Source organism: Meleagris gallopavo, chromosome 3 (genome assembly GCF_905368555.1).
Source record: "Meleagris gallopavo chromosome 3, MGAL_WU_HG_1.1, whole genome shotgun sequence".
NCBI classification, from domain to species: domain Eukaryota; kingdom Metazoa; phylum Chordata; class Aves; order Galliformes; family Phasianidae; genus Meleagris; species Meleagris gallopavo.
In genome coordinates this window covers 38,646,811-38,660,110 of record NC_139406.1, presented here as the reverse complement: position 1 = coordinate 38,660,110, position 13,300 = coordinate 38,646,811, and positions in this window count along the sequence as shown.

Sequence of the window (13,300 nt, the reverse complement as noted above, 5' to 3'; positions counted from 1 at the left end):
ATCCTGGGCTACCTCAAAAGATGCATGGCCAGCAGGTAAAGGGAGGTGATCCTGTCCCTCAGCTCAGTACTGAGACACCTCAGCTGGAACACTGCATCCAGTTGTGGAGTCCTCAGTAAAAGACATAGGGACTCCTGAGGGAGTGCATACAGAAAAAGCCCACAGATGTGATGTATGGAATCAAACACATCTTGTATGAGGACAGGCTAAGAGATCAGGGACTGCACAGCCTAGAGAAGGTTGCAAGGTGAGTTGATAGTGGCCTTTCAGTATCTAAAGGGGAGCTATGGTTAAAAAAAAAAAAAAAAAAAAAAAAAAAAAAAGACTAACTTCAGCAGGGTCTGTTGCAACAGAACAAAGGGAAATGGTGTTAAGCCATTTGAGCTTAAGGAAAAAAAACTTTCACAGTGGGGGTGGTGAGGCAATGGAACATGTAACCTGGTAACCTAGTGTTGTGGTTGATGCCCCATCCCTGGAGACTTCCAAGGTGAGGCTGGACAAGGCCCTGGGCATCCTGATCTAACTGTGGTATTCCAGTTCACTGCAGGGAAGGTGGACTAGATGGCCCTCAGAGGTCCCTTCCAACTCTCAGGACTCTATGATTTTATGACTTGTAAATAACGAGACTTCTGGAAAAAAAAAAAAAAAAAAAAAAAAAAAAGCACCAAACCAAGAACTATTTCAATGTTAAATGTCAAATTATTGAAGGGGAAAACAAGGAAAAATGATCATGATTTTCTGGACAACAATCTCTCCATATTAATACTAGACTGTAATCAAGTTATGGGACTTGATCTTGAAAAATTAAAATATTTTGGTCTAAGGCACCTATAAGCTACTGTATTCTCCATTGTTTTTCTGTTATGTTTTGTCAGGAATAATTTATAATTTCAGACCTGAAGAACAACAATGGGGTAGAAGGGAGAAGGGGATAAAGACCAAAAACATGATTTCTTCACATCTCTTTATAATAATGAATTTTAATAATTTCAAAATAAAATGCATTTTACCCCCAAGACCTTTAAATAAATAATAGCAATGGTAATAAAAGGGATAATATAATAAATTATTTATATAGAGATTTAACTGATCTAGAAAATAAATTAGGGATTCATGCATGATCATTTGCTACACTCACAGGGTCTATGGTCATTTATGATCTCATTATATTGTTGGTATGGAGAATGAGTGTAACAGATATGTTAATGTTCATATTACCTGCTGCCTGTTATTCTGTCTAACTTCATGGAATTAAATCAAAAAGACATCCAGCACAGTTGAATTGTGGTTAACAATAACATATAAACTAGGAAAGTATCCTTTATCCACAGAAAGGCAATGAATTTACTTGCTTTGGTAACCACCAAGCTAACAAAAGTGCTGGCTGTTTTTGTCAGTGGAGGGAGAGAAGAAGGGCAGCCTGGGATCAACGTGCTTGATCAGTAGCTACTGCCTGACACACAGCTACAGCAGTAGGGCAACTAGCTTCTCTGAAATATGAGTGCAAAGCAGCCAAAACCCAGAGCAGTTAAATATTCCATGTCTTCATTCCACTAAAAGCAGTCTCAGATTCTATGGGAAAAAAAATAAAAATAAAAAAATCAAATGGTACAGAACTGCCTGTGGGTTTGCTTACCTTGTTTTTATTTAATGTGAAAATTATTCTATGTCAAGCTAAAGAATTCTTAGTACCAAAGCCATTTTGTGCTTACAGAAACTGGAATTATCTTCTATACTGAACTGCAACATAGGGATATACACTTCTGATGCCGGACACTGCAACAAAGCTTTTTGTCTCTTCCAGACTACAACAGTTTGCTTACAAGAGCTAAATTTAAGTGTTCAAGGAAAAGGCAAGTTTTAGATAAGACTGCTTTGAAATTTTTTTAAGCCTCTGATTAACCTCTGAAAAACATTTGAAAAAAAATCCATTCTGACTTGTAGTGTATGCTAAACATAGACACTTTATACAAGTTTTTTGTTTGTTTGTTGTTGTTGTTTTTTTAACAAGGTCTTTAGAAAGGATTACACACCAAGAAAGATTATCAGAGGAATATGTACCAATGCTCACTTCACATGCACCTAGCATTCCTATAGCCATCCTGTTTTCTTTCAGCCACTTACTTCAGATTATCTAAACACATTTTACTTACTCATATTTCTACGTAACATTAAGATTTCTTTTCCCTTCTGAATTATCAAGCAGCCTTTTTTAATGAGGATCTGCTTCCCTGATCAGAGAAAACATCTTCTGGAGTTGGCTTCTCTGATTGATTCAAGTGTATGCACAGGGATAGTCAATTAAAGATATGTTTAAATGCCCGATAGGTATTGGGGTAGTTGTTCTGGATAAGGAGGGCAGACTGGCGTAACACAAAGAACAAACTGCCTTATCCATCTTATATACTGACATTTAAACATGAAAATTGATCGATCAAAATGAATAACTTTAACCACTTTTTGCTGGCCTCAAATGTACCTGATACCAGCATCTGCTCAGAAAAGTACAGAACTGGAATCTGGAACATAGCCTTTCTAGGATGTGCTGGAACTGTTACTGGAAAATGTTTATTCCTTAAAAGAGGCAAGTACTATACCTACACAAGGGATACAATCATGTATCTTAACAGGGCTTGGTGAATGGCAAAGAAATGTGATGAAGTTAGAAAACAGTAGATGTGAGCAGCAGCATCAAAACAATACAACTCCAGCTAACAGACAACCAACAAAAATAAAAGGTCAACTGGCTAAACTACTCATTTGGGAATCATGCATGACTGACTCAGCGCTAATGATATAGTTCACATTTCCTTTGACTACTACTGAAATTGTGCTGTGAACTGCATATGTCACCCAGCTGATATAGTATAAGTTCACATCTGGCATATGTTCCCATTGCTGGAGAATTCCCAGATCTAAGAACCCAAGGTCATTAAGAAATGCTGCATATATTTTCCTCACATGAAACATGTCTGTTTCCAGTACTGAACATCCTACTTGTTCAAAGTAGCAGACCCACCTAGGGATTCCTGTTTTCATTTTGTTTGGTCATTTATGGGACTGGTAGTTATGATCATGTGTGTTTTTGTGTTGCTCTTTTTTACCCTCTGATTAATTTCAGAGATTGTGATTATAAAAAAGATATATTTGCTAAATTAGTACTATTTATATGCAACTATCCCTGAATGATTATCTGGGGCCATGTCATGACATTTCATTGTACTTTGTCAATTTCTTGTTTTTTCTTATACTTGGAAAATAGTTTTGATTTCTCATTTTCTTAAATTACATTGACAGCAAAACAACAACAACAACAACAACAAAGGCTTTACTAAACTAAATAGGGAGGAAACAGAACAGAATAAGATCTTCCAAACACAAAAAGGAAGAAAGATTTTTACATTATGATAAATTTAATCTGGAAAAACAAGAATGCTAAAATCAAATCTTAAAAATCATAAGAAATTTTAATGACTGTTTGTTTGCTTCATATGGGTTAAGAGCAAGGAGATTTCTTGCCAAAGCAACTGTCAAAACTCTGGAAAACCACAAGTACTTGTTAATATGCCAGAAGAAAAGTTGTGCCTAGTTTATTGCGCCTGATAAGTAATTGAGAAAAGTTCTCAAAAGAGTTTTTTTTTTTCATAAGCAGCTGATCCGAAAAAGGTCTTCCTGAAAGGGAGGAAGCCTCTGATTTAGAACCCTCTATGGAGTCTACAGCAATTTTGGAACTCAGATGTTCAGAACATCTTTTCTAAATACATAAAACTATACAAAAAGCAGTAGTAATGTCATAGCTTGATGATCAGTATTACCTTAGAACAATTCAAACACTATACCAGAAAGAAGGAAAACAAAAACAGTATCTTGATAAGATTTTAGATGCAAGCAGAGATGGCCAGATTAGAGGTACTAACAACTACCTAAATGAAAGAGTTCTGGCTTAGTTCCATAATGTCTTTGGCATCTCAGAGTTCACCAGATGGGGATAATTCAGAAAAGAAAAAAAACAAGTTTAGATTCTGTACAGTTTGACCTTTGAGAAATGAAGAAAAAAGTATAAGTTTTATATGCCTGTATACATCAATAAGAGAAATCCTTGAAAAGTGTGAGTATCAAGCAGCAAGAAGAATGACTTGAAGTTACATAAGGAGACATAAATACAATAAAAAGAGGACTCCAAAGCAATATCCAATTTCCTAGCCTTCAAACATACTCAGTTGTTAAGTAGTCTCCCAAACCAGGGGAAGAAAAACCTCACTATTCCAGTAGCTTAACCCTGTATTCTCTTACTATCTTTCTTTCTTAGTAAGATAGAAAATTACTACACTAGAAGTTAAATCAACTTTATTATTCATCCAGAAAAAACACATTATGAAGCAGGCACCTAAATAAACCTTCAAAAACTGTCTGAAAAAAAAAATACTAGAGCACACATGACTAGGAATAACATTTTGTTGGCAAAGCCAATTATAAGATGATCAAAAGGAATTATCAAGAAGATATGTTCGAGAGAGATTCCAGAAGAAGGTCACAAAGATGATTAGGGGCCTGAAGCATCTTCCTTATGAGGAAAGGCTGAGAGATCTGGGACTGTTTGGCTTGGAGAAAAGACAACTGGAGAGGGAAATTTATCAGTGCTTTTAAATATTTAAATGTTAGTTGTTAGTGGCTCTCTTCTGTGGTGTGTAGCAACAGGATAAAGAGGAATGAGTAAAAACCTGAAACAGAGGTCTTGTATGTCCATACGAACATACAAGAAAAGTTCTTTGTTGTGAGGGTGACAGAGAACTGGAACAGACTGCCCAGAGAGGTCATGGAGCCTCCTTCTCTGGAGATGTTCAACACCTATTTGAATGCTTTCCTGCTCAACCTACTGTAGGGAACCTACTTCTGCATATCAACAAGTCCAATCCCCTTGCTGAAGTCCCTTCCAATCCCCAAGATTTCTGATTCTGTGATCATTCTTACATCCAGCTATGTTCCTAATATAGAATTACTTACATAATATTATCTTCCAGTGAAACAGACTAACATTCCATGGATTCAGATTCATGATTCACAAAAACCAAGCAGTAAAACTGATTGAAGGAGATTTTCTAAATCTTCCTTGTGACCTACACTGTCAAGATAGAAAACTAAGAATTTGCCACAGTGAAGACAAAAACAAATATCTAAATATCAGTCTTAAACTCACTGCTTTCTTTTGTAAGATAGGAAAAATAAATAAATAAAAGCACCCTGGAAAACAGACGTTTATCCATTTAAATCAGCCTATGTAATGAATGCCTTACCCACGATAATGCAGTATAAACCAAACAGAATACAAGGAGATGAACAGAAAGTAAAACATGAGCAAATATTAAAACAGTGGTAGCAGTCACACTCCATATCTGGCTTGCATGCTAACAGTCTTATATAATAATGATCCTTGATGAAAGAGATAAGACACGATAAGGAAAAATAAATCTTCTGAAAAGTTTCCTCTAGCATTAGCAGCTTTTTCTCTATCTCTCAAAGGTAAAGCTGCCATCTAACCTTGCTTCAACTTTTTTTTTTATATATATATACATGTTTATTTGATGTTTACTACTACTGAAGTTTCAAACTGAAATGAAACCTGTTCAAAACTACTATCAGCAACGCAGATTTTCAGTGAACTGTTTTCGTATTTAACAACGAGGCCTCTCACCATAAGGGCCCCCGAGGCAAGAAGTGCTTCTGTTTTTGAAAAAAGAGATATGCAATGGACTATTGACTTAGTTTGAGGACAAGGGAGAAGTGAACAAAACTGGGAACATGACAGGAACTTGAAATTAAGATTACATGACCTCCATACCCATACTTCCTTCTCATCCCCATTCCAACCACCCTACCCACTCTACCTCTTGAAAGATAACAGGCTCCCTTGGATTTAATAGATGCATAACTATTGTCAAAGACTTTGGATAAATGAAACAGGCTTCAATAATTTCTACTGTGCAGAGAAATGTTTTGTGTAATATGATCAAAACAGTGTGATGGGTTAAAGCACATAGATGCACAGAAGCAGAAAGAACATTTCAGGACAGAGAATAACTTAAAAGTAGATTTTAAATAGAAAGTGTATGCTTCACATTGTTTCCAAGGCTAAGCTGGGACTTTCGTACATAGCTTTATTGACTTCACTGGCTTTATGGCTAGTACAGAATAAGAGCCTTTGGTTAAGAACTTTTTCTGTGCTCCAAAGGTATTTACGTATAAAACTAGTGTTCTGTGTTATTCCTTCTGTTGCTATCATCTTTCTCCACAATGAATGACAAATAAGAGATTTTATGAACTCAGCTATTCCATATTTAGTGTTAGCATACATGGAAATAAGTAAAGTGCATTTACAAGTTTAAGAAGTGAAAGCAACATAGATCCTGAAAAATCTTTGCTTATCCTCTGATTCAGTAGTAAGGTCAATCTGATTAAAACTACAGCATATAATCAGACAGTTTCCATTAGGACAAATTTAAGATCTTATCCATTTTTTCTAAAAGCTGAAGTCTCGGCAATCAACTTAATTATTAACAGATGAAAGATGACTTGTCTAATTTAATTCCTGTCAAAACCGTCCCAGATCAGAGATCTAATACGAGCTCTGAGCAAACAGTTATCACATCCTACATGTTAAAAAAAAAAAATTGTCTGATCTGACCTTTTTCATCACCTTATATTTTTTACAAATATTTTCATATCTAAACTGTTTTTTGTTGTTACTGTCAAGAATAACTTCCTAATTTAAATTTAAAATATTAAAATAGTACTAATTATAGAAGTATAAAATATTAGTAACATATTAAAACCTTAGAAAGGCTCTTTGCTTCACTTTGATATCACAGGTTCCATACTTGGACCTATCTGCACATTGACTGTTTGTTACTCCTCTCCATTTTAACCCTGACAGCTGAATTAACCTCAGAATTGTAGACCTATATTTATATTTAATAAACAGATAATACCTATTAAATAAACAAACTGAAACATTACCCAGTAAGAGGACGTTTAAATATGCTTTCTAACATGAATGTATAGGAAACTGGCAGTAGACAACCGACGAGTTTTCACACTTCCTTGCTAAGCTTGCCTTTTAACACAGGCTTCAAATTAGAGTAAGAAAAGTTTTTTTTATAAAAAAAAGAAAAACAAGCAGTATCTCCACCTATGTCATCAATCAAAACTACAACAATGCACTTACAGAAATGGACCACCATTTCTCATTAAGTCACTCACTTTCAGCACTATCCATATGTCACAAAGTTAACTACATCAATCCATGCCTGTGATGTGGGGGGGAGAAGGGGGAGGAGGAGGAGGAAGTAGGCCCCTGGTCCCCTCCCCCCAGCTCCACAAAATGGGAAGGAAAAGGGATAGGGAGATGAGAGCTGGGCTCAAGGGAGGAAAAAAAAACAACAGTGGCAATGATCTATGGAGGAAAACTTATTTTACTAACTATGATACTGGAATGCAAGATAACACAGTATAATACAATCTCATTGAAATTGAGACTAATAAATCAAATAAAAAAGGAGAGAGAGTTCCTGAGACCGAGTCAAACCTGAAAAACTTGGAACAGCTAGAAAAGCACCCTCCAGCACCCACTGCAAGGCAGTAAGAGACCGTCCAACCCGGAAGGGCCAGATCCCATGACTTCTGTAATGTACAGGGACAGGTACCCAGAACAGGAGCATTAACACTTCAACTCCCAGTGCACTACATGATGTTATGATGTGGAATACTGAAAACCAAAAAACACAAAACCATGACACCATAGTTTATGCAAATATACAAGTGCTGTACAAGAGTGAATACAACCAGAAGTTATTTTTATTTATTGTCAGACAAGGCTGGTCTCTCATATAGCCAAAGGAAGAATCTGGAATTCAGGCAAACTCAAAAACACATTTATTTTGGGGGTACCTGAATAATCTTTAGCAGACAAGACTGAATAACTGTCTTTAAACTCTGAACTCATATATCTGAAGTACATTTGCTTGAGCTGCAGAAAATTCAAACCTATGCCTACTGAAAAGTCCGTTAATACAACCTTCCTACACTTTACAGAATGCGTGATTAGGTATTTGTTTAACACTGACATGAATGCATAATTTATGTTTATCAAACCTGTGCATTCAGTTAAGAAAGGAAGCCTTCCATGCCTCTGCTCTTGCACAATTACAATTTAAGGTTGACTTCTGAGATTCCTACACCTAACAGTAAAATCTTAAAAAAAAAAAAAAAAAAGTAGAAACATTATCTCCACTGCTTTTTGGCTTACAGCTGAAGAACATACTTAAGTGACACCCTGAACAACAATGTTGAATAGATTTATAGATATTTATACTTGCTAGCTTCCAACTTACAATTTTCTCAAAAAACACAGAGCAATTTACCAATGTTATTTCAGCAGTGTCAAACTAAGTTTACTCTATCAACATCAATGGAGTTTATCTGGATTAAACCTGTTAGAATGACATTTCTTAAATTTAGCAAATATATGTTTTCCTATAGAATTTCAGAGCAGAGTTTTCTCTCCATTGACTGAACTTGTAAATCACTCTTGTCCTAAGAAAAAAATATTTCCAAAGTTTGCTGCTGCAATCCAGATCTCTCAAATTCATGAGCCTAAAACCAATTTTCAGAATAAAATTATCAGAAAATACTGATATTATTACCTCACATTTTGTTGTCTACAGACATTTCTGTGAGGTTGTAGTAAGAAAAAAATCAATATGATCATTTTTCTTTAATGCATAAAATGACCAAAAAACCATATTTCTTAAGTTCTAGCTTTAACAGCTGATGTTTATCATTGGACACAAGTGTCCATTTGTTTGCTGTGGGTTTTTTCTATAAGATTTCTCAAATACTACAGAACAAATGTCTGGAAACAAAATATCTTTCTTAGCTCCTAATTTTATACATACTGAAGATTAACTTGATCTTATATTTTTATGTTCTGCTGTTGTTGTTTTCAGCACTAAGTAAGAGGAATAGAAAATAAACTTGTTTACCAAGGTAATTCTCCCCATCTTTCTAAGTACTATTTAAAATGGAAAAGCAACAGCAAATGCAGAACTTGATAAAAATCATGAGGCCACAAAAGAGATTATAAGAAGTCTAACAGTTGCAAAACAACAAAAACAGAAATTAAAGCTTGTGTATGGAATGAGTTATAATATTACTAAAATTTCACCTGAAATAATAGCAGTACAGTATGAAAAAGCAGAACATCCAGCAGTCCAAGCAAAAAAATGCTGTAACTTTTTTACCTCATAAATACTGCTATATTCCTAAAAATCCTCCATTTTACCTCCTTCAAATTATTCAGAAAGCTGAATTGGTAACTTGCAAATATATGGGTTTTCTGTTACTAGCAAAATTATTCATCACATTTATTTCAGAACTGCTCATTTAAGACTCCCCCAATGTGAAAAAGACAGTATCTCCTCTATTTTTACCTTTAGCTGTCCAAGGTGTAAAAACAAATGAAAATCAGATGCTTAACTTTCATCTTTCCTAATTTCATGCTGATTTATGAATGATTTTGAGTACAGTCTCCTAAAAATTAAGCAGAGAGTAGCTGAGAACATCGTCTTATGGATGTCATCAGGTACGAGATATAACCATTGTTTATAAAGATACCTATGTTTAGGTCCCAAGCTCAAAAAGAAGAATGAATAGCCAGCAGCACTCTTAGCAAATGTTAGCATTAAAAAACAACTCTTCAAAACAGGGCTAACAGGAAAGTCTTGGCATTAATGTTAAGTTGAAGTCTGCTGTTGAGCCTCCTGAAGTTTTGATTCTAGCATTAACCAGTCACTGCTGTAACTTCTAGCAACATGGCAAAATACTCTGCTGAGGATGTGTCACTTTGGGAAATGCAAGGGACTGGAGCAGCTCTGACTTCTTACCTTTATTTTATAACTACAATCTGTATTGTGCTTTCTTATTTGTTTGGTTTTCAAAAATATTGATCTAACAACTACCATTAATTGATATAACTAACAAGGAGAACTCAAACAGTCAAAACAAAAGGTAATCAGACATTAATATATCACAGTGCATCTCTTTGCAGAGCCAAGTCTCAAAAAAGGAAGCACTCCATAGAAATGGAAAATATTCAGAGAACACAGACAAGGATAATCAAATGCCTAGTGCAGCTTCTTCAAAAAGACCAAAGGAAATTCTGGCCTAGACTTTGAGCCATTGAGTCAGAAATTACTCAGTGGGAGAGACTAGGAGAAAGTGTCTGCAACCAGCTCCTCCAATTTATGTTCTTCCCCACGATTCTGCTTTTAGTCTATGTCATGTAAGACATACTGAGATGAATGGACCTTTCCTATCAACAAGTACTTTTACATTGTTAAGATCGATAAATGTAAAACAGAAAGAAAATGAAGAGACACAAGGAAATCAATAAATTTCTCAGTTGTTGCCTTTATCTATCCACTTACTAGACAGACTCTTCCACTTGCAGAAAAAAATCACTCCTTATTGTTTCTAATTCTGAGAGTTCAAATACACATATCCATATCTATGAGTATACATGTGTGTCTGTATATTTATATATATATATATATATATATATATATATAAAATATCATGGTTAATTTTTTGTTGTGGCTGTGTCATGCAAACTTATCATCAAATATTTTTTTCATAAATAAATAAGAATATTTTAATGCATTTTAACTTCTTGGCACTTGAAGAGATTAATCTGGTCTATTTTAATGACACCTATCTTAATGAATTAGATTACCATTTGATTTTGATTAGGTAGAGATGACTAGAGACACTGCCACTAAAGAAGAGAGCAAAATAGCCACCACCCTGGAGTGATGTAAACAAACTGTAAACCTGAAGGCAGCACTTCTCTTTGATATTTTCAGTGCTTTTTTGATTGGAGCATTTATTATTATTATTATTATTTTTTTTTTTTTAACCATAGACTCTCTGAAGAACTGTCTCATGCTTGAATCCTTTCTGTCCTATTGCAAGTGCATTTTTCTACTGTACAAATTCTTGAAGTTAAGTCAGAGTATAAATTTAGGACTGCTTTATGTAAGGAATATGAGATAACCCCCATAAATTAAAAACAAATACGATAAATAAAAATTCCTCAACAAAGCTTAAACAGAACATTATAGGAGTGCAAGGAATGACCATGAGGAAGCAGAGACACATATTCTTTACTTCATAGTGTACAGGACTTTAACACAGTTCTGATCTAACAGACGTATGTATAAAGGTGACAATAAACTGCTGCTGCTGAATCCTAAGTCTAATAACACTTTCATATAGGCACACCTATACATAAACCAAGGAAAAAATGTGAAGGTTCGTGAGAAGACATTTATAAAGGACTCATGTTATGACTGAGTGAAGTACGAAGGGTTAGATAATTCATATAAGCATGCAAAAAAAATATTTATAGTGCTTACGCTGAATTCTGAACTGTTTCTGTGGAAATAGTTAATTGGACGTCTTAATTCTGGGCTGTATGACACTTCTGAATTATTTCCAAATTGCAGCACATACATCTATGTTTTAAATTCCACTGCTTTGAATTTATCTTTTTCAAGTTCTGTTTTAGCAATGCAGCTGACCTGACAGCTCCTGCCTGCTTGATGTTTCTAAGCTTTAATTCTGAATAGCCATTAAAATTCTACTTGCTCTACAGTCCTTCACCTCACAGCCACAAACTCACCAAGAATGATAGTGGAAGGAAACTCTGTCTGAACAGCTAATATAAAGGAACAACCCAGCTGGAGTTCAAGCCTCCATTTACATTAGCTAGAATATTTTCCTGAAGTAACAACAGAAAGTGGCATGTATACATGCAAATAATTGTACCTGAAAATAATACTACAAAATAACAGAACACTTTTGTGTTGTACTTAATCATCAAAGCATTTTCTGTAAAGTGTTTAATCCTCACACCACTTCTCCAAAGAGGTATCTTCATTCTCATTTTCCACAGTTTTGGCAGAGAATAAGCATAGGATTTTTAAAGAACTAGCTTTGCATTTGAGCAGCTCTTTCAAAAACTGTCCTTATTTGTCTACTAAAGATTATAGCGCAAGAGAGGTCTAGAAACAGAAGATTCTTAGTCAAAATCCCAAATGATTCACTAAAAAGTGTGTCTATATGCATTATACACTGCAACACTGCTGTTAATAAAAATTACCCAGATGGAAAAACAACCTACCTCACACAGGTCTTTGCAGCTGTTCAAATCTAGGTAGACTTTCCTCACGCACATATTTCTGCACTAGACCAGAGCAGACAGGCAAGTAAGTGTCTGGAAAACTCAGCTGTTGATTCAACAGCATCTATCAATGAGAACATAATTGAATTTATGCCAGTTGACCCTGAAGGGACAAAGAATGTCTTCGTTTATAATATGACTTGTTGATAAAGATTTGTCTGTCCATGTGATTTTGAGTGATTTCTGTGAACTACTTAAATGACTATTAATTTTGTGCAAATTTAATGCTAAATTTCATGTATGTTATTAACTTAATCAAAAGTGTCTACATTTAATTGAAAGCATAAAAGAGATAAGACAACATCTGTATGAATTCGATTTATTAAATTAACATGCAAGGAATTTGCAGTAAGCTCTTTCTATGAAAAATCCAATAGAAAGTTACTTGTAATAAAAACGGTAATAAGCATTTTAGTTCAGTAAATATTGAAAAAAGTAGATTGTATGTTTTATTGGACTAAATAAGAAAAGCTTCACAGGATCAACTACTCCTATAAAAATTAAAGGAACTCCGTTTTGAAATAGTTATGAGTACTATTTCAATTTTCTAAATGAACTCAGTAAGATACTGGAAAGTCATTGAACAGTATCTCTTCCCCAGATTTCATACGGGTCTTTTAAATGGGCATTTCATTGCTTTACATTGTGAACTACAATGTGTCAAAAAAAATAAAACTCCCACTTAATACACTGTCTGGGTAAATCTATTTTATATCGTGCTGAAAGGAGTATCAGACCTCTGAAAGAGAACTTCTTTGATTGTAGGATATCTTTTCTGTGGAAAAAAAAAAAGTTTTTCTCTGAATAAATGTAAAGCTACAACTTAAGACATGCAACTATTATGAAGAAAATGCATAAAGGAATGAGTGTTTGCATGTTTTATTGAATAAGCATAGAATTATATTTCTGTTTTTCCTTATGTGTTTAACTTGTTTTACTGGGAAAAAAAAAGAAAAAGATAAAAATCCTTAGAAGGTAACTTACCTGCTTCCAATTACTTTAATA